This window comes from Rutidosis leptorrhynchoides, chromosome 11 (assembly GCF_046630445.1).
Source record: "Rutidosis leptorrhynchoides isolate AG116_Rl617_1_P2 chromosome 11, CSIRO_AGI_Rlap_v1, whole genome shotgun sequence".
Lineage (NCBI taxonomy): Eukaryota > Viridiplantae > Streptophyta > Magnoliopsida > Asterales > Asteraceae > Rutidosis > Rutidosis leptorrhynchoides.
In genome coordinates this window covers 183,559,066-183,578,666 of record NC_092343.1, presented here as the reverse complement: position 1 = coordinate 183,578,666, position 19,601 = coordinate 183,559,066, and positions in this window count along the sequence as shown.

Sequence of the window (19,601 nt, the reverse complement as noted above, 5' to 3'; positions counted from 1 at the left end):
TCACAACCCTAATTCTAATGCATCTAGACTTAACTCATCGTTCCATCAGATCTACAACAATTTTAAACATCGTGAAACATCCATCAACCTTATAAAACGTTTTGGCAATCCTAATCATGCCTCGACTAACCCTAGAACCAAACCTAACCCTGAGCCGATCGACAAATCTAGGATAACCTCCTACCTCTTTCACAATTTCCCTGAAAATTGGCGTTCCTTTGATTTTTGGGATATATTCAAAAAATATGGGAACATTCATGAGGTATATATACCAAAGAAGACACTAAAAAATAGTAGGAAATTCGGATTCGTTAGGTTTCTTGATGTACCCGAATACCACAAAGAATCACTTGCAAGAAGGCTCAATCTCATCGTGGTTGGTGACTAAATGCTTAAGGTCTATAAAGCTCGTGATTTAGCCGACAAGAAACATGTTGGGAATCAAAACTCCTCTCGGGCAGATTATGAAACCAAAGCTCCTACTACTTCATTTTCCCGGGTTGATGATAGGAATTTCAAAGATGTGATTCTCAATCGGCAGGCCACGAATAATAGCATCCCTTCGATTAAGGTAAACTCTAACGCCGAACTTATTCAAATCCTTGGTCAATCCGTAATTGCCAAAGTCAAAGACCTTGAATATTTAGAATACTTTAGTGACATTTGTGAAAGCGAAAATCTTAGTGGATTTACAATCAAGTACTTGGGTGGTCACGATATTATGCTTATTTTTGATGAGTCCGAACCGGCCCTTGATTTGATAAATAATTCGGAACACCCTCTTTGGAAATGGCTTGAGGATATTAATCCATGGGACCCCGAAGTTTATAAATCCTCTGGGCGAATTGCCTATATTAACATATTTGGGGTCCCTATTACTTGTTGGTTAGAAACGACTTTTATAGATATTGCCAAAAATTGGGGAGATGTTATTGAAACGATTAATTGTTCGATCACCAACGAAAACAATCAAGACCTATCACATGGATCGGTTATCGTCAAAACAAACAATTTCTCCCCGATAAATGGATAAGCTCTTATTAATCCAGGAGACATCAACCAATCTATGGTTTACATCACCGAAGTACAAAACTTTTTCATGTTTAATCTTTACGGAGACATTGACAATTCATCAAATTGGGATGATGAAAGTCTATCGGATGATCAAATATCGGACGAAGAATCCTATCTAGATTGTGATAATTTTGTTGAAGGAAAGGATATTATGAACAACCAAACAACTAATCACAACCCCGTCCAATCCCATAATGTCACCTCATCCGAAAACCACACTTCACCCAATTCTTCCAAACGAATGGATACTATTCATCTCCAACAAAATCTCGATAACATATCTCAACAATCACCAAACAACTCGACGGTAACGACCCAACCCGTTAACCATCCGAAAACATGCCTCAAAAAAAAATTTCTGAAACAGTTGATCTGGACGGCGTCCAAAAGCTTGGACGGCGTCCAGCTCTTAAGACTGGGACGGCGTCCAGACATCTGGGACGGCGTCCAGATGTACTAAAACATTCTGATCAGTTTTTCGAACTCACGCGGGCGAAAACCCGCTTCCCGACACTTTTAAACAAAAACACTTTCACAATATTTTACAATAGTTTACACTAAGAGTTTTTCACAATAAAAACCGAGTTTTACGACACCGGGCCCACATCGACCCAAAATACCATAAGTGACTATTTCGACCCATTAGTTTATACAAAAACATAGACCGAGCATGGGATTGGGGACACGCTACCCAATCCTAATCAAATCCAAAAGCAAGTCTTCTAAAGCAACTACGCAAGTCCACTAGTCCCCGCGCTTACCCGAGCCACCGCATTCGTGCAATCTATAAAAATGTAAACAACGAGAGGGTAAGCTAACGCTTAGTGAGTGAAAATATACTACATACATATATATGTATAACATGGACACGCCACAATAATAATCAAATAGCGCATACCGAAGCATCCAAGTATAAGGCAAGCTAAACCTAGCATACCGTACGTTCACTAAGCACAAGCTATCAACACCAACAATATAGTAAGTTCACAAACAACGTTGCGAACAATGCCAATAAGCTACAACCAGAAGGTTAGCTACATCACGTCAATACAACATTATACGTATACAATATATATATATATAACAACGCGTAAAACTCCCAAGGTTAACCATAACGCTATGGTGCTACCGGCTCGTGGTTCACACCATACGCAATTGAGTCATACTCTTTTATAATGCTACCAGCTCGTGGTTCACACTCGATGCTACCGGCTCGTGGTTCACATCAATTATTTTATAGTGCTACCGGTTCTTGGTTCACACTCGATGCTACCGGCTCGTGGTTCACATCAATTATTTTATAGTGCTACCGGCTCGTGGTTCACACTCGATCACACACACACACATTATGGCACTACCGGCTCGATGGTTCATACCATAACATTCACAAATAAATACGCCATATACACATGCGTATAATTATTCCACTCACAATACTACCCTTCGCCATTGGGGTTATATCTAAGTCCGCATCACAATATTAACCCTTCGCCATCGGGGTTATATAATCCACATCATACCGCGTGTGATAATGTACACACAAATTGTGTACCCCGCCAAAGGTGGCCAACCAAAACGCACAACCGTGCCAATTGGACCTATACACAAGTCCATCAAATCCACCTATATGTGAAGTGAGCTCTATAACCAAGAAACACTTCACCCCGACCCGCACCCATCCTACACATACATATGCACATAGGATATTAACACTCACCTCGTCGTCTTGATGAATGCTTTTGAATAATCCGCAACGCGCCAATGGAAAGTACCTATTCCATTATCACAAATACAATAACATGATTAGGGTTGACTTACAAACCAACCCATATGACACTTAGTGCAAATTCGACCCAAATGCACTTCCAAGTACAAACCGCGCCCAAAACTAACCAATAATCACTAACACGAGTGAAAATGGTCCTAACACACCAATTAAACCCGAACACAAGTGTTAAACACGTGTCATACCCATTTTGACACCAAAACCCTAATTTGACCCATTTCAAAATTAGGCAACCAAACACACCCAAAAGTGTTCCAACACTTCCATAATCACTAAACCTAGTGATTAAACTCACCATCAAACCCAAACAAGGCCAAATCATCAACCGACCCAAAACCCGCCAAGTGACAAGAACAACAAGTCACCATAAACCTATTTCATCATCTAAAAGGGTTTCATAACAAACTAACTCAAAACCCTAACTTGAATATCAAATTTAACAAATGAAATTCGGAGTTTGAGCTTACCAATACCACCACAACGTAGCTAGGAGCGAGATGAACAACTTTAGAACCCGAGCTTTTGCGAGAATCCGACTCCTTCTTCTCCAAATCAACCTCTCTCTCTCTAAAACCCTTGCTCTCTCACTAAAAATGGTTGAGAGTGTTTTGTTGGTGAAGATAGGGTTAAATGAGCTCAACATTTGCCCATTTGTGGCTTAAAACCGGCCACCACGTAAAAAGACCAACATACCCCTCTAAAAATCTTGAAATCCCACAGCTGGCCCGACAGACACATGGGACGGCGTCCCAAATTCTTGGACGGCGTCCCGTCCTTCTTTGCTGGACGGCGTCCCGAAGTTTTGGACGGCGTCCCGAATAACTAAAATGTCAGAAACAGAAATAGGGTCTTACAACTCTCCCCCACTTAAACACGATCGCGTCCTCGTGATCCGCAACACGTAACCGAACAGACCTCACTCAACGGTCCTCAAACATAGCCCCAATCCGACCTTCCTAAGCAATCCTTCCCAATGAATCGCCATTAACAACTAAATCGTCACACGCGATTTATCAATTCACAATCCCGAGCACTAAACCATGCTCATTCCCTAACATCGGGAAGAACTCGACCAAATCTCGAACCGAGATATCAACCCCTTAGCGTACCCTTACCGAGTACAATGCTAAAAGCAACCAAGTCTCAATCCAAGGTCAACAACCCGAAACGATGAAGACTGATCTGAACGAATCCTTACGGATAACACCAATCACTAAACATCCCTTGTAGTGCGCAATACGACCCATACGCAACTACCGTAACATCATCACAAACGGTTAAAACCGATAGCGCCCAAAACGACTATGGCAACGCTAGTCCTAAGGTGTACAAAATCGGCTATTGTCACACCCGTGATAACATGTGAGCGAAACACGGCTATCGCATCACAAATCACACCACACGGTCCTCACGACCCCACCATCGGCGTATAAAACAACCGATAGTTCCCACAACACAACTCAAGAATGGTACTCTCATTTCCCACCGGTACTCGCATTTCCCGATAATGTTATGCCATGCCGACGTAACACTACTCTCCTGATGAAGTCAGCGGACCCCGAAGGCCGTGCTTCACCAATCTCAACACCGGATGAAGTCAGCGGACCCAAAAGTCATGCTTCACCGATATATCACCTCGCTCATGATGAAGTCAGCGGACCCGAAGATCATGCTTCACCAATCGCATACTCCCATGATGAAGTCAGCGGACTCCGAAAGTCATGCTTCATCATTCATCAATACCACGATGAAGTCAGCGGACCCCGAAGGTCATGCTTCATCAATCACATACGCACTTTCGGCCTCAAACAACGAGTAGTGCAAAATCGCGCTCAGTTACACTTTAGTGAACCCTAGCGGATACCACTAACCATCTACAATCGAGCAAGAACCACCTATATCGAACATAGGTACCAAACAATAATTCTCCAAAAGAGAACCCGACTCACACACATCCCTTAACCGAGGGATTTTACCTTGCTCGCCAAACACGTCCATTATCTCTCAACGAGATTCACCAACATACCACCTCGGTGATAATTTACAAATCCAATATCATAAGTACAAGTTAACCAAAATTGTACTCTACCACAAACCGACCAAAACTAGGTCCCAACACAATTTTCGGACCTACTAAAACGTCATCCGAAATCTCACCCTAAGGCCTCCTCGTGCGGGAGTGTAACTCCCCCACTTGGAACTACGTTCCATCTCCACAACTCGTACAACCGTATAATGCTACCAAGGGTAGACTTTACAAACAATTGGGTTCACACGACCCATCACCACATCTTGCTCCAACCGAGAGCACACGAAGGATTTAAATCAATCCTCAAACACCCTGAACGAAAAGTGTACTACAATTACACAAACCACACCCTCGCAATCATCCAATTTCTCTAGTTTGTCAATTTCAACCTAGTCACTCATGTACCTAAGGGTTTCACTTCGGTACCCTAAGTACAATGTAACCGCAACACAATCGGAGTTGAACACCACGCTAGTAGGTATAAAAGAGGCACCTAATGTCGCATCATATAAACTCCATTACCAACATACATTGAGATTCAAAGCACTCGATTTCAAGGGTTCCAACCACCCGAAGAACCTCATAGTTCATCAATCTCAACACAAAAGCGTACACGCGCTTATCAACCGAACACCAAAACCCATTTCTATGGTTTGGTAGAAACATTTTCCAAATATTAAGGAATGCTTGGTTACACCAAGTCTTACGCCCTTCGTCCAAAAATCAATCATTACCATAGGGTACTTCCATTAGGAACGTCACCCTTAACAATAACATGCACAACACAATGCAATAACAAATCCGAACTTAGACGCCACATAAATAAATATTCAATTGACATATTTATTAAAATGAAACATACCTCAACGTCTCCTTGCGGCATTCGCCGCCAACTCGGGACAATCCGGCTTGCGATGCCCCTCCTTACGACAATAGTAGCACATCCCGTCATCACTTCTCGGCATTGTGCACTCCCGCAACTTGTGGCCCCTAATACCACAATTGAAACATCTAGGTGCACGAGAATCCACCGTGCCTTTTCCCACATTACCCGTACTCGCACTTGCACCCTTATCTTTCTTACCCGGGGCGCCGTACGAATCAACCCGAACCTTACTTGAAGGTTCACACATCTTTGATCGCGTATACGACTCGAAACCTCTAGCCAAGTAGTATAATTCCGCAAACGATTTCTTTTGACCCCGGCTAATTTTATTTTTCAAGTCATCATTCAAGGTCCGATAGAAATCCCCCATCAACAAGCGATCGTTTCCCAAATACTCCGGGCAAAAACGAGCCTTCGACATAAAGGTCGTCTTGAGAGTATTCAAGTCCATAGATCCTTGTCGCAAATTTCGCAAGTCATTACGTAATTCCCACAAATCGGTCGAAATCCGGAACTCCTCGAAGAATTCCTCCTTAAACTCATTCCACGATAATGCCATAAACGTTTCGCCACCGACAAGATCGATCTTACCATCCAACCAATCCCTTGCCCTGCCCCGCAACAGACTAGTAGCGAGTCTCGTCTTTTTCTCGGGAGGGCAATCAATAGTACGAAAACACCCTTCGACATCCGAAATCCCAGTTGTGCTTACCAAAGGATCCAGTTTTCCGTCATACATCGGGGGTTTAGTCCTCATGAAGCTCTTAAGACAACGCTCCATTTCACTGCTACCCCGAAATTCGGAATACTTTCTATCCATTTCTTCTCGAAACGCACTCATTTGCTCCACAACGGCGGCTGCAACTCTAGAGTTAAACTCCTCGTCATTCGTCTCGATCTCGTTTTGTAACATCCATGTTACATCCGTCCCACATCGGTTGGAGAGGGGAACGAAGCATGCCTTATAAGGGTGTGGAGACCTTTCCTAGCATGACGCGTTTTGGGACCACAAGCGCAGCAGATCCCATGAGAACTCTACAGTTAAGCGTGCTCAGGCGAGAGCACTACCAGGATGGGTGACCTACTGGGAAAGTGCTCGTCATGTTTGGTCGCCAAGAAAAATCCGTGAGCAACCTACGGGGGAGACAAGGGTACGTCCCTATCTCTGCAAAGCGGACAATATCATGCTACGGGAACGTTTTACCTGGGGTGTTACAGAATGGTATCAGAGCCAGGCCCCAGACCAAACGTGCACAGCGAGGACGCTGTGTCCCATTAGGGGGGAGGATTGTAACATCCGTGTTACATCCGTCCCACATCGGTTGGAGAGGGGAACGAAGCATGCCTTATAAGGGTGTGGAGACCTTTCCTAGCATGACGCGTTTTGGGACCACAAGCGCAGCAGATCCCATGAGAACTCTGCAGTTAAGCGTGCTCAGGCGAGAGCACTACCAGGATGCGTGACCTACTGGGAAAGTGCTCGTCATGTTTGGTCGCCAAGAAAAATCCGTGAGCAACCTACGGGGGAGACAAGGGTACGTCCCTATCTCTGCAAAGCGGACAATATCATGCTACGGGAACGTTTTACCTGGGGTGTTACACGTTTCGCGTCGTCATTCTAAAGAATGCAAAACGATTAGTCCACGAACGTATAAAACAACGCGCATAACACCGCCCCATCTTGCTGAACACTCGTCGTACATCACTTGTTAAACACGATTTGCACCCGTAATAAGGTTTGCAAGTCCTTATTACGCACACACATCGTATCCCCTCGTTAGTACAACGAGCATCTTGCTCGATGATATTCGCAACGCAACATAAACATAAACATAACACAATCGTATATTAATAATATCCACGTATTAATATACACGTTAGTCCACCTATCAATTAAGGCACTAACCAAATTCCCATTCCGACCCGTAATCCTACAACTCCCGCAACAAATAAGCACACACAAAAGTCTAAGTCTAGGCACCTATCTCAAGTCACCTAAATCCCTTAGACCATGCTCTGATACCACTTGTAACGACCCAACCCGTTAACCATCCGAAAACGTGCCTCGAAAAAAAATTTCTGAAACAGTTGATCTGGACGGCGTCCAAAAGCTTGGACGGCGTCCAGCTCTTAAGACTGGGACGGTGTCCAGACATCTGGGACGGCGTCCAGATGTACTAAAACATTCTGATCAGTTTTTCGAACTCACGCGGGCGAAAACCCGCTTCCCGACACTTTTAAACCAAAACACTTTCACAATATTTTACAATAGTTTAAACTAAGAGTTTTTCACAATAAAAACCGAGTTTTACGACACCGGGCCCACATCGACCCAAAATACCATAAGTGACTATTTCGACCCATTAGTTTATACAAAAACATAGACCGAGCATGGGATTGGGGACACGCTACCCAATCCTAATCAAATCCAAAAGCAAGTCTTCTAAAGCAACTACGCAAGTCCACTAGTCCCCGCGCTTACCCGAACCACCGCATCCGTGCAATCTATAAAAATGTAAACAACGAGAGGGTAAGCTAACGCTTAGTGAGTGAAAATATACTACATACATATATATGTATAAAATGGACACGCCACAATAATAATCAAATAGCGCATACCGAAGCATCCAAGTATAAGGCAAGCTAAACCTAGCATACCGTACGTTCACTAAGCACAAGCTATCAACACCAACAATATAGTAAGTTCGCAAACAACGTTGCGAACAATGCCAATAAGCTACAACCAGAAGGTTAGCTACATCACGTCAATACGACATTATACGTATACAATATATATATATAACAACGCGTAAAACTCCCAAGGTTAACCATAACGCTATGGTGCTACCGGCTCGTGGTTCACACCATACGCAATTGAGTCATACTCTTTTATAGTGCTACCGGCTCGTGGTTCACACTCGATGCTACCGGCTCGTGGTTCACATCAATTATTTTATAGTGCTACCGGCTCGTGGTTCACACTCGATGCTACCGGCTCTTGGTTCACATCAATTATTTTAAAGTGCTACCGGCTCGTGGTTCACACTCGATCACACACACACATTATGGCACTACCGACTCGATGGTACATACCATAACATTCACAAATAAATACGCCATATACACATGCGTATAATTATTCCACTCACAAAACTACCCTTCGCCATTGGGGTTATATCTAAGTCCGCATCACAATATTAACCCTTCGCCATCGGGGTTATATAATCCACATCATACCGCGTGTGATAATGTACACACAAATTGTGTACCCCGCCAAAGGTGGCCAACCAAAACGCACAACCGTGCCAATTGGACCTATACACAAGTCCATCAAATCCACCTATATGTGAAGTGAGCTCTATAACCAAGAAACACTTCACCCCGACCCGCACCCATCCTACACATACATATGCACATAGGATATTAACACTCACCTCGTCGTCTTGATGAATGCTTCCGAATAATCCGCAACGCGCCAATGGAAAGTACATATTCCATTATCACAAATACAATAACACGATTAGGGTTGACTTACAAACCAACCCATATGACACTTAGTGCAAATTCGACCCAAATGCACTTCCAAGTACAAACCGCGCCCAAAACTAACCAATAATCACTAACACGAGTAAAAATGGTCCTAACACACCAATTAAACCCGAACACAAGTGTTAAACACGTGTCATACCCATTTTGACACCAAAACCCTAATTTGACCCATTTCAAAATTAAGCAACCAAACACACCCAAAAGTGTTCCAACACTTCCATAATCACTAAACCTAGTGATTAAACTCACCATCAAACCCTAAACAAGGCCAAATCATCAACCGACCCAAAACCCGCCAAGTGACAAGAACAACAAGTCACCATAAACCCATTTCATCATCTAAAAGGGTTTCATAACAAACTAACTCAAAACCCTAACTTGAATATCAAATTTAACAAATGAAATTCAGAGTTTGAGCTTACCAATACCACCACAACATAGCTAGGAGCGAGATGAACAACTTTAGAACCCGAGCTTTTGCGAGAATCCGACTCCTTCTTCTCCAAATCAACCTCTCTCTCTCTCTAAAACCCTTGCTCTCTCACTAAAAATGGTTGAGAGTGTTTTGTTGGTGAAGATAGGGTTGAATGAGCTCAACATTTGCCCATTTGTGGCTTAAAACCGGCCACCACGTGAAAAGACCAACATACCCCTCTAAAAATCTTGAAATCCCACAGCTGGCCCGACAGACACATGGGACGGCGTCCCAAATTCTTAGACGGCGTCCCGTCCTTCTTTGCTGGACGGCGTCCCGAAGTTTTGGACGGCGTCCCGAATAACTAAAATGTCAGAAACAGAAATAGGGTCTTACATCGACTTCCACCAATTATGATGATACCACAAACTTACACACGCATAAACCCTCTCCCGACACTTCTACTCCCGAAAACAACAAATCCCCACATAATTACCACCCTTTATACGATCCCATGTCAAGCGAGCCACCCCCCATCCCTATATTTTCTGACCACGTGACTCATACCACCACTTCTTGCCATACTAATGTCGATCCTACTGATATCAGACCTGGGGACTTCTCACAGCCTATCACCGAAACTGTTGGCATCGAAACTGATGTCATTCCACAGCCTAGTACCGAAGCCCCTCCCACTCCAACCCAGGTATTCGATGAAAATGAAAAAATAAGACCCAATCCCACGGTTCCTGACCCCACTACACATAATACACCTTGCAACTCATCTCATGACAACATTGTTACTAAAGAAACTGATCAGGTTTCATACAGTTCCCATAACCCACACGATGATCCTACTAAACCTTTATCCCCCCTCCAACCAACCTCGCCGATTGATTTTATGCATGCTCCAAACGTTACACAACAAACTAATTCCGACCCTTTTGAGCTTGATGCACTACTCTTTACCGGAAAAGTTTTAGCTAAAAAGAAAAAAAGCACCAACAATGCAACCAATCCTATTCCTAACCCAAAATTATCCTCAAATACCTTTAAAAGGGTTAGCAGAGATGGCAATTCTAAAACCCCTCATGACACCTCCCTCGTTTCTGAAAAAATAAGGCCAAGGTCCAACATGCTATATATTAAACATCTGGCTAGAAGCGGACAAAAACTTAGAATCTCACATTTGGCTAAACGTTGTAAATCCTCAAATACTGTTGGTGGTAACACATCGCATTATTCTAGAGGGTCTGATAACGATTCGAAGCGTGTCAAAGATAACAATAAAATAGGTTCTTCTACTAGTAGCAGCTTAGATACGAATGAATTCGAAAAACGTATCGGGATCCGTCGCAACATCCAGTGATTTCACTCTCCGTTGCATCGTTTCGTTATTTGTAAGTTTTTTTTCTCATGTGTACGATTTCTCTAAATATTCGGGGTATTGGGCAAACGGGTAAAATAAGCTGGCTAAAAAGAATTTGCAATAAAGAAAAACCTACGATTTTAGGTCTCCATGAAACCAAATGTGGACACACAAATGACAACACCATTGAATCTTTCTGGGGTAATTCTGATTTTAAATTCATCCAAAAGGATTCGGTTGGTGCATCCGGTGGTATCCTAACTATTTGGGACACCAATATCTTCGCGTTTAAATATGCTATCGAGGGTGAATTTTTCTTAGCAATTTGCGGATCATGGGCGGGATACGATTCAGAAATTGCTTTCATTAATGTTTATGGACCTCACTCCAGCTCCAAAAAACACAGATTCTGGAATGAACTATCATCTCTCATTAATTCCCTCACCATTCCTCACATTATTTTTGGTGATTTCAATGAAGTCCGAAACAAAACAGAACGTATGAATACAGAATTTAATCAACACTGGGCGAACAACTTTAATAATTTCATTAATAACTTGGGTTTAATTGATCTCCCTCTGGGTGGTAAAAGATTTACAAGGATATGCGAAAAAACAATGAAATTTAGTAAACTGGATCGATTTCTGGTCTCCGATAGCATTTTTACACTTTGGCCTAACACATCCTCCAAAACCCTTGATCGTGATCTTTCTGATCACTGTCCTATCATCCTAAAGAACAACCCGCTCGATTTTGGCCCTAAACCTATTCGTGTGTTTGATACATGGCTTAACCTCAAAGATGCCGATACCGTCATAGAAAGGGCTTGGTCGATTCCTACCGCTGGTAATAGACCTGATTGCATCTTCCGTAATAAGCTAAAAAATGTTAAAGTAGAACTTAAAAAACATAGTAGCCAACTTGATAACATTGATTCACAAATCCTTGGACACTTAACCGAATGTAATAACTGGGAACAAATTGCAGAAACCAGACCATTATCCGAATTGGAAAAACAAAACTGGATTGATGAAAAAATGCAATATATCGTTAAAGAAAAAAAGAAAACAAAAATGCTTAAACAAAAATCAAGAATTAAATGGGCACTCGAGGGTGATGAAAACTCTAAATACTTCCACAACTACATCAAACGCAGAACAAGCAAAAATAATATTCACGGTATGTCAATAAACGGTACATGGTCCGAAGATCCCACCCTTCTAAAACAAGAAGCTTATTCCTATTTTAAAAACCTCTTCCAATCCAAACATCTTCGTGAGGAATGTCCCTTCGACAACGCTTCACACCTCGAATATATCACCTCTTCGGACAATCAATTCTTAGAATCTAAATTCAGCGAAAATGAAATATGGGAAGCCATATCTAATTGTGATAGCTCAAAGGCACCTGGCCCGGACGGCTTCAACATGAAATTCTTTAAAAAACACTGGGAACTGATAAAAAACGATCTCATAAAATCTCTCGATTGGTTCTGGGACAAATCGGAAATATCCAAAGGATGTAACGCTTCTTTCTTCACCTTAATCCCGAAAAAAATTAATCTTATCAATCTTAACGAATACCACCCAATCTGTCTAATAGGTAGTTATTATAAAATTCTCACAAAAATTCTTTCCAACCGCCTTGCCAAAGTCATCCACAAAGTCATAGGCTCCGAACAATCCGCTTTTCTCAAGGGTCGCAACATCCTTGACAGTGTTTTAATCGCTAACGAAATAATTGATGAATTAAAACGTAAAAAACAAAAAGGCCTAATCTTCAAAGTCGATTTTTAAAAGGCATTCGACTGCATTGAATGGGACTTTCTATTCAACAACATGAAATTCATGGGCTTTGGGTCAAAATGGATTAATTTCATTCGTGCATGTCTCTCCTCTTCATCCATTTCCATCTTAATCAATGGCTCTCCAACCAGAGAATTCACTCCTGAAAGAGGAATTCGTCAAGGTGACCCCATATCACCGTTCTTATTCATCATCGTTGCCGAAGGTCTTAATATACTTGCCAAAAGAGCACTATCCAATGGTCACCTGCAAGGTTTAAAAATCGGCCACGACAACCTCGTCATCACACATCTCCAATACGCTGACGATACAATCTTTTTTGGTGAGTGGAATAAAAGAAATACCAAATATATCTCCAAACTTCTAAAATGTTTCGAAAACATATCAGGCCTCAAAGTCAATTTCCGCAAAAGTAAGCTCTATGGTATCGGAACATCCACCACTGAAACCGAGCAAATGGCTAGTTACATTAACTGCTCAGCGGGCTCTACACCGTTTACTTACCTCGGTCTCCCCATTGGTGTACCCACTTCTCACGCTTCTTCTTGGCAGCCAATCGTTGAAAAATTCGACAAGAGACTCTCAGATTGGACTGCCAAATCCGTCTCCTTCAGGGTTCGACTTACGATCATCAAATCCATCCTAAGTAGTATACCATTGTACTATTTCTCATTATTTCATGCACCTGCCGCTATCCTTAAGGTACTTGAATCTAAAAGACGGAAATTTTTCTGGGGAGGTTCTTCAAAAGACAATAAAATCAATTGGATTAAATGGGATCAAATTATTTTGCCATATGAAAATGGGGGTTTAAACGTAGGGTCTCTTTTTGCTAAAAACATATCACTACTTTGTAAATGGTGGTGGCGTTTCAAAAATGAACATAATGCACTATGGGTTAAAATTATAAAAAGTATTTATGGGTTGGGGGGGGGGGGGGGGGTTTGGATACTAATGTTTCATGCAGGAATATTTTAGGTCGCACCATTTGGAAAGAGATTATCAAAGCCGGAAAAGTCGCAGACAAAGTTGGCACTTTCTTCTCATCATCAATTTCAAAGCGCATCGGTAATGGCACATCGATTAGTTTCTGGCACGACATATGGATAGGTTCCGAACCTCTCAAAACTCTATTTCATAGATTATACATGTTGGAATCTCAAAAAGATGCTACTGTTGCCGAAAGAATTTCGAGTGTTAATTCCAATACAATCGGAACTTGGGATTGGTCCCGAGCACCTAGCGGTCGGGCTTTGGATGAACTTACGGAACTCTCGAACTTAATATCATCCGTAAGTATTTCGGATCGCCCTGATTCATGGAAATTCTCCCTTGACGCATCCGGTATCTTCTCTACATCATCATTATCAAATTTTATTAACACACTTAAGTTCGGCGTCCACTCTCAAAACACTTTAATTCCCCGTAACAAATTCGTTCCACAAAAGATCTTCATATTCTCATGGAGAGTCATTCAACAAAAAATCCATGTTAGAAGTGAACTTAATAAAAAAGGAATTGATCTACATACCATTTTATGTCCCTTATGCGATCATCATATCGAAACCACTGATCATGCGTTGATTAACTGTCCTAAGGTATCCTCAATCTGGACACAACTTCTTGATTGGTGGAACCATAATAATACAACTATTTACGACATCAATGGTGCCATCCTCTCCGACCAAGGTTTCTCACATAACTCCGTTGGATCTTCCATATGGCAAGCTACTAAATGGATTGCGTGTTATATTATATGGAAAAATAGAAATCTAAAAGTCTTCTCTAATAAAATGTGGAATCCAGCTATAATTATTTCCGAGATTCAAACCCAAAGTTTTAGTTGGATCTCAAACCGCTCTCGGAAGAAAAAACCTATTGAATTGCATCAATGGCTCCTCAACCCTGTCTTTTATGTGGTATCGTCCCCAAATCGCATGGGAATTGGTTAGCACGACTTTTATTCAAATCGGGATGTTTCGCAGTCTCTATTTAGCTTATGTGGGTAGATTAAAAGGGTTGGTTGCTTGGCAACTTTGTCGCCGCTTGATCGGTACTGTTGTCTCCTCCCTCCCTGCTTGTTCTTTTCAAGTTCGTTCCCTCATTTTGTTAAGTAGGCTGCGTCGCTCCCGACCATACTTATAGTTTATACTCCAATTGTTTCCTTTGTTTCAATATGTTTATATCCTTGTATAGTCGATTATAGGGACTTGTAACGATTTAATCCAGTTATAATAATAATAATACTTTTTGCTTTTCAAAAAAAAAAAAGAACCATAGTTTATGGAACATAACAGCTTGAGTTACAAAACATCAAACACAAACTAATCTACTTGTTCTACTGAATATAAGGGACCAAAGTATAACGAGCCTAGATACCCACAATAACAAATAACCAAGGCTGGGTCATCCATATATGCGCCTGAGTTGAGTGACAAATTTGCAGAACATCGATATATTTAAGTCTTTGCGTTTGATGTCAAAACGCTAGCTGAACAGCAGGTAACTTGCCCTCAAAACATCGATATATTTCTAGATAACCATAACTCCCACAACGTGCAGGCCCAATCAATCGCCAATATTTTAGATCATGAAGACACATGCCCGAAAACCACTCGTACGAAAACCGCTCCAATGTAGCCGGGATAGTTTGTAATATTCTCCGCCATCTGAATAGTTCACCCCAAATCATTAAAAGCTCTAGGGATGAGCTAGTCCGGGTATATATCGATATCATTGATATTAAGTTTTGTAGTTGCATTGTTTCTGTTAGGAACATTGAAGTTATATGATCCATCAAGGTCTAATTATATCTCACTTTACACTTTTATTATATGCCTAATTTCACCATTCTTGAAGTATATTCATATGCTTGATAATTAATTTCCCAAACCAAAATTTGATCGAGGTAAAATTTTGAATAATGATCATAAGCAACTAAGTACTAGTGCACTTCCAATCTTGACTCTTGAGATCCTGGACTTTTTTATTGTCACATTAGCGTCACATCAACATTATCACCAAAAGACTGACCCAAGAATAAACACATGCTATCATGATATAACCATACAAACTCAGACCCACAAACACAAACACATGTGCAAAGACGGAAGTTGTTACACCCGTCTTAATTGGAACGGTAGTCTACATGTTTGAAGAGATGGTACCTATGGGCAGTGAGGGCCGCCGTGAGGAGAGTTGCATAGAGAATCTTTTTTCGGCTGAAAAACGATAACATTAACGGATTCGAAGATTAACAAGGATAATGGATAGATCGAGAAATCCAAATCTAGCCAAATGAATGGTAAAACTGAAGTAACATATCAAATGGTCCCACCAACAGGGTGAATCAATTGCACTTCAAAAAAAATTTAAAAAAAAAAAAGAATAAAAAAAGTCATCGTAGGATTATCACAAGATCAATCAATTATTTTATAAAAGGTGGATGAGTTAAGATTGTCATTTTGCAATACAAAACCTGCTTATCCCATTTAAATTTTAAGAATTAAATAACTCCTAAACTCTAAACAACGATGGATCTGGTATTTAGCACATTATTAATCAACTAAAGAACAATTAAAACCTAAATATATTACTATTCATAAATTAGTGTTAATCAACCAAGCAAATAAACAAAATAACCCATAATTTTATATGTACACACAATTAAACAAATAAATCACAAGAAATCATAATTCGCATTTAAGAAATAATCAAATGAAGTTTGTACTGACTGAGAATAAAATTAAGAAGTAGGAATTAAAAGATGGAACTGTAAGAAACCAAACTCAAGAAATCCGCTGCCTTTTTTTCTTCGTTCGTCCCAAAAATTGAGAAGGGGGTCACGATAATTAATGTCTGCTCCTGTAACCTAAGAAGTACGCCAAATTGTGCATACCGAGTTGCAAATATTTTTAGAACAATGTTGATGATTGATGTTTGCTCATATAATCGATGCATATATGAGATGAATAGCCAATGTATTAAGACTTGAATGTGATTTTTTTTCTTTTTTGCCAAAATAACGAAAACCTGTATTGGAACGCAGACGTTTTCCAAAAGAAAACTACTTCAACTGAAAGATACAAAACGAAGCAGAAGAGAGGCTCGTACCTAGAAAGCAAACAAACAACGATACACTATCTATAACCGAGCCTCAACCTAATTCAACCAACAAATAACAACCTAAACTAGCTAACAATGCTAAGACGAAAAGCTACATATATCTAGCACAACCATAGTAAAACCAGACGAAATCTACAACAAGCAAACAAACGACTTGAATGTGATATGGCATCATCATCATCATCATCATCATCATCATCATCGTCATTATTAAAGAATGAATGATGAATATGACTGATGAAGCAGAGCTAGTGTCTCCGTGTAGGTCCTCACGGAGCATGAAGTCAATAAACCATCACTTTCATCTAGCCCGGAATATTTAACATATCCTGAGCAAGGTTCATAAACTTCAAGTAGGCCACTTCTTCATAATCATCTAACGATTCCATAATAGGTTCACCATTCTTCCTAAACTCAAGTACTCTATTATAAATCGCATTATCACACGCCATAACAGAGTAACATTTTATATATGGTTTCAGAACATCGTGCTTCAACTTACACATAGCACAAACTAGGTTAGGATCACTGGTGTTTGAACAAAATCTAAAATAGATAAATATATTCGTGTGACATAAGTAACACATTTGGAATGATAATGCCAACTGATTTTCTGTTTGTAGGATTCCATAGCACAACCATCTCTTAATCTGATCAGCGATATGATCGGATGATTTAAGTCAGCGATATGATAGTAATCGCGATAGTTTCATTACTTGTCTTGTTTGCACGTTTTTCAATGCCACAATAACTTATGGGACTGTCATTCAAGATGCTGGAGTCCCCTCCTCCCATAAAACATTCCAGGTATTTAGCCGATTTATGGAGTGATCCCGGGGAGGTTTTACCGTCCCGTATTCCAGGATTTCGGCCCACTCCGCCTGCCCCTCGAGATGGTTTAATGATTGGATGCCTATAATGCGGTTCGAGTTTCCGATCGAAAGCGCGTGTGTGAGTGGAAAATGACGGGTGGGTGGGTCGGTCCCCTGTCACTAATTCGAAATACATAATATCTAGTGCACAAGTCTTAACATCTGTAACTTTATTTCTAAAAGTATCTTGAACGTCTACAAATAAATAACTAGTACATAAGTCCAATAAAGCATCGTATAAATCCGAAACTAGAAAGTGAACATAACCTAACCAAGCCAATCAGCCTGTCAAAGGCGAGCGGAACCAATGAAAAAAAAACAGCCAGAACATGAAGCAAAAATACATCAAGGCTATGCTAAAAGACCAATCCTAACAACAAACACAATCTAACACCAACACTTACAACACAAAATTGACTACAAGCTAGACAAGCAGCAAACTAATGCATCTAGAGTTTATATTGCATTTATGCTGGTAGTTAATGTTTTTAATATTAATAGTAAGTTTTGTTTGTCTTACTTCCATGGGGTTAACATACAAACGGAGATTTGTGTAATTTCTTATAAATCCGCAATCGTCAAAAACCCAATTAAATCCGCTATGTCAGTCACAAACTGTCAAAGTCAAGGTTGTAACATCTGAGTAGTCCCGACTAGTCTTTGACTTGGACGATTAGTCCTTACAAGATTGACCATTCCCGAGTCGTGACTTTTACAACCTTATTCTCCACATATTAATTTCCTATTAATGTTTATTGAAAAAACATTAAGCCTAAAGGCTTACTATACTTGTCTTTATATCCATGTGAATGTGATGTGATCTCCAATTCAAACAACACCCAATATCACATGAGTGGTGTATGGAAGAGGTAAGATGTAGACAATCGTTTCCTATCCGAGAAAAACAAGTCATTTCTCCACCCAGAGTGAAAACACTCTCAAAAGTAAAGAAATTCATCCTTCTCTCTATTCGACTCTCTATTCGACGGATAGAGAGATTGCTTCCGGGTGGATATCCGGCCAATGAGTAGGAAAAAAATATTAAAAAAATAAAATAAAATAAAATTAAAATTAAAACTAAAATTGAGACGCAATGAAAATGGTAAAATCAAATTTCCATGGGTTTTAAATCCTGTCTGAAATTTAATTTAGGCTCTAAGAGTCAGTCAAGTCGCCAATAAATGGACGCATGCTATCGACTCAATTAGGGGTGTTCATTCGGGCTGTTTATGGTTTATTTGATTTAAACGGTTTGGATAAATCGGTTTTTTATAATAGTTTTGAAAACCAATAATCAAACCAAATATATCAAAATCAAACCAATCCAACCGACTATAAGATCGGTTTATTCGGGTCGGTTCCCCGTTTAAACCAATTAAAAAACTTAGGGACTAGTAACTGATAAAAAAATAACCAATATAAAACACGCTATAGTGTACAAATAATTTGGAGTACTAATTAACAATCAACAACCATAGTAATCATACTCAAATACATTCAGTGTAGGCATTATAGATGAAAATCAATGATAAGATTATGGCAATGATATTAATTAGGATTCAAATGAAATTAGTTGAGAAAGAAATATTGATTTACGATGTAATGAGTAACAGAATTAATCCTTGATTTATGAGAATTGACACTAATTTAGTTGGTAGCTTTCTTCTTTTATGTATGTATTTGACCAAATA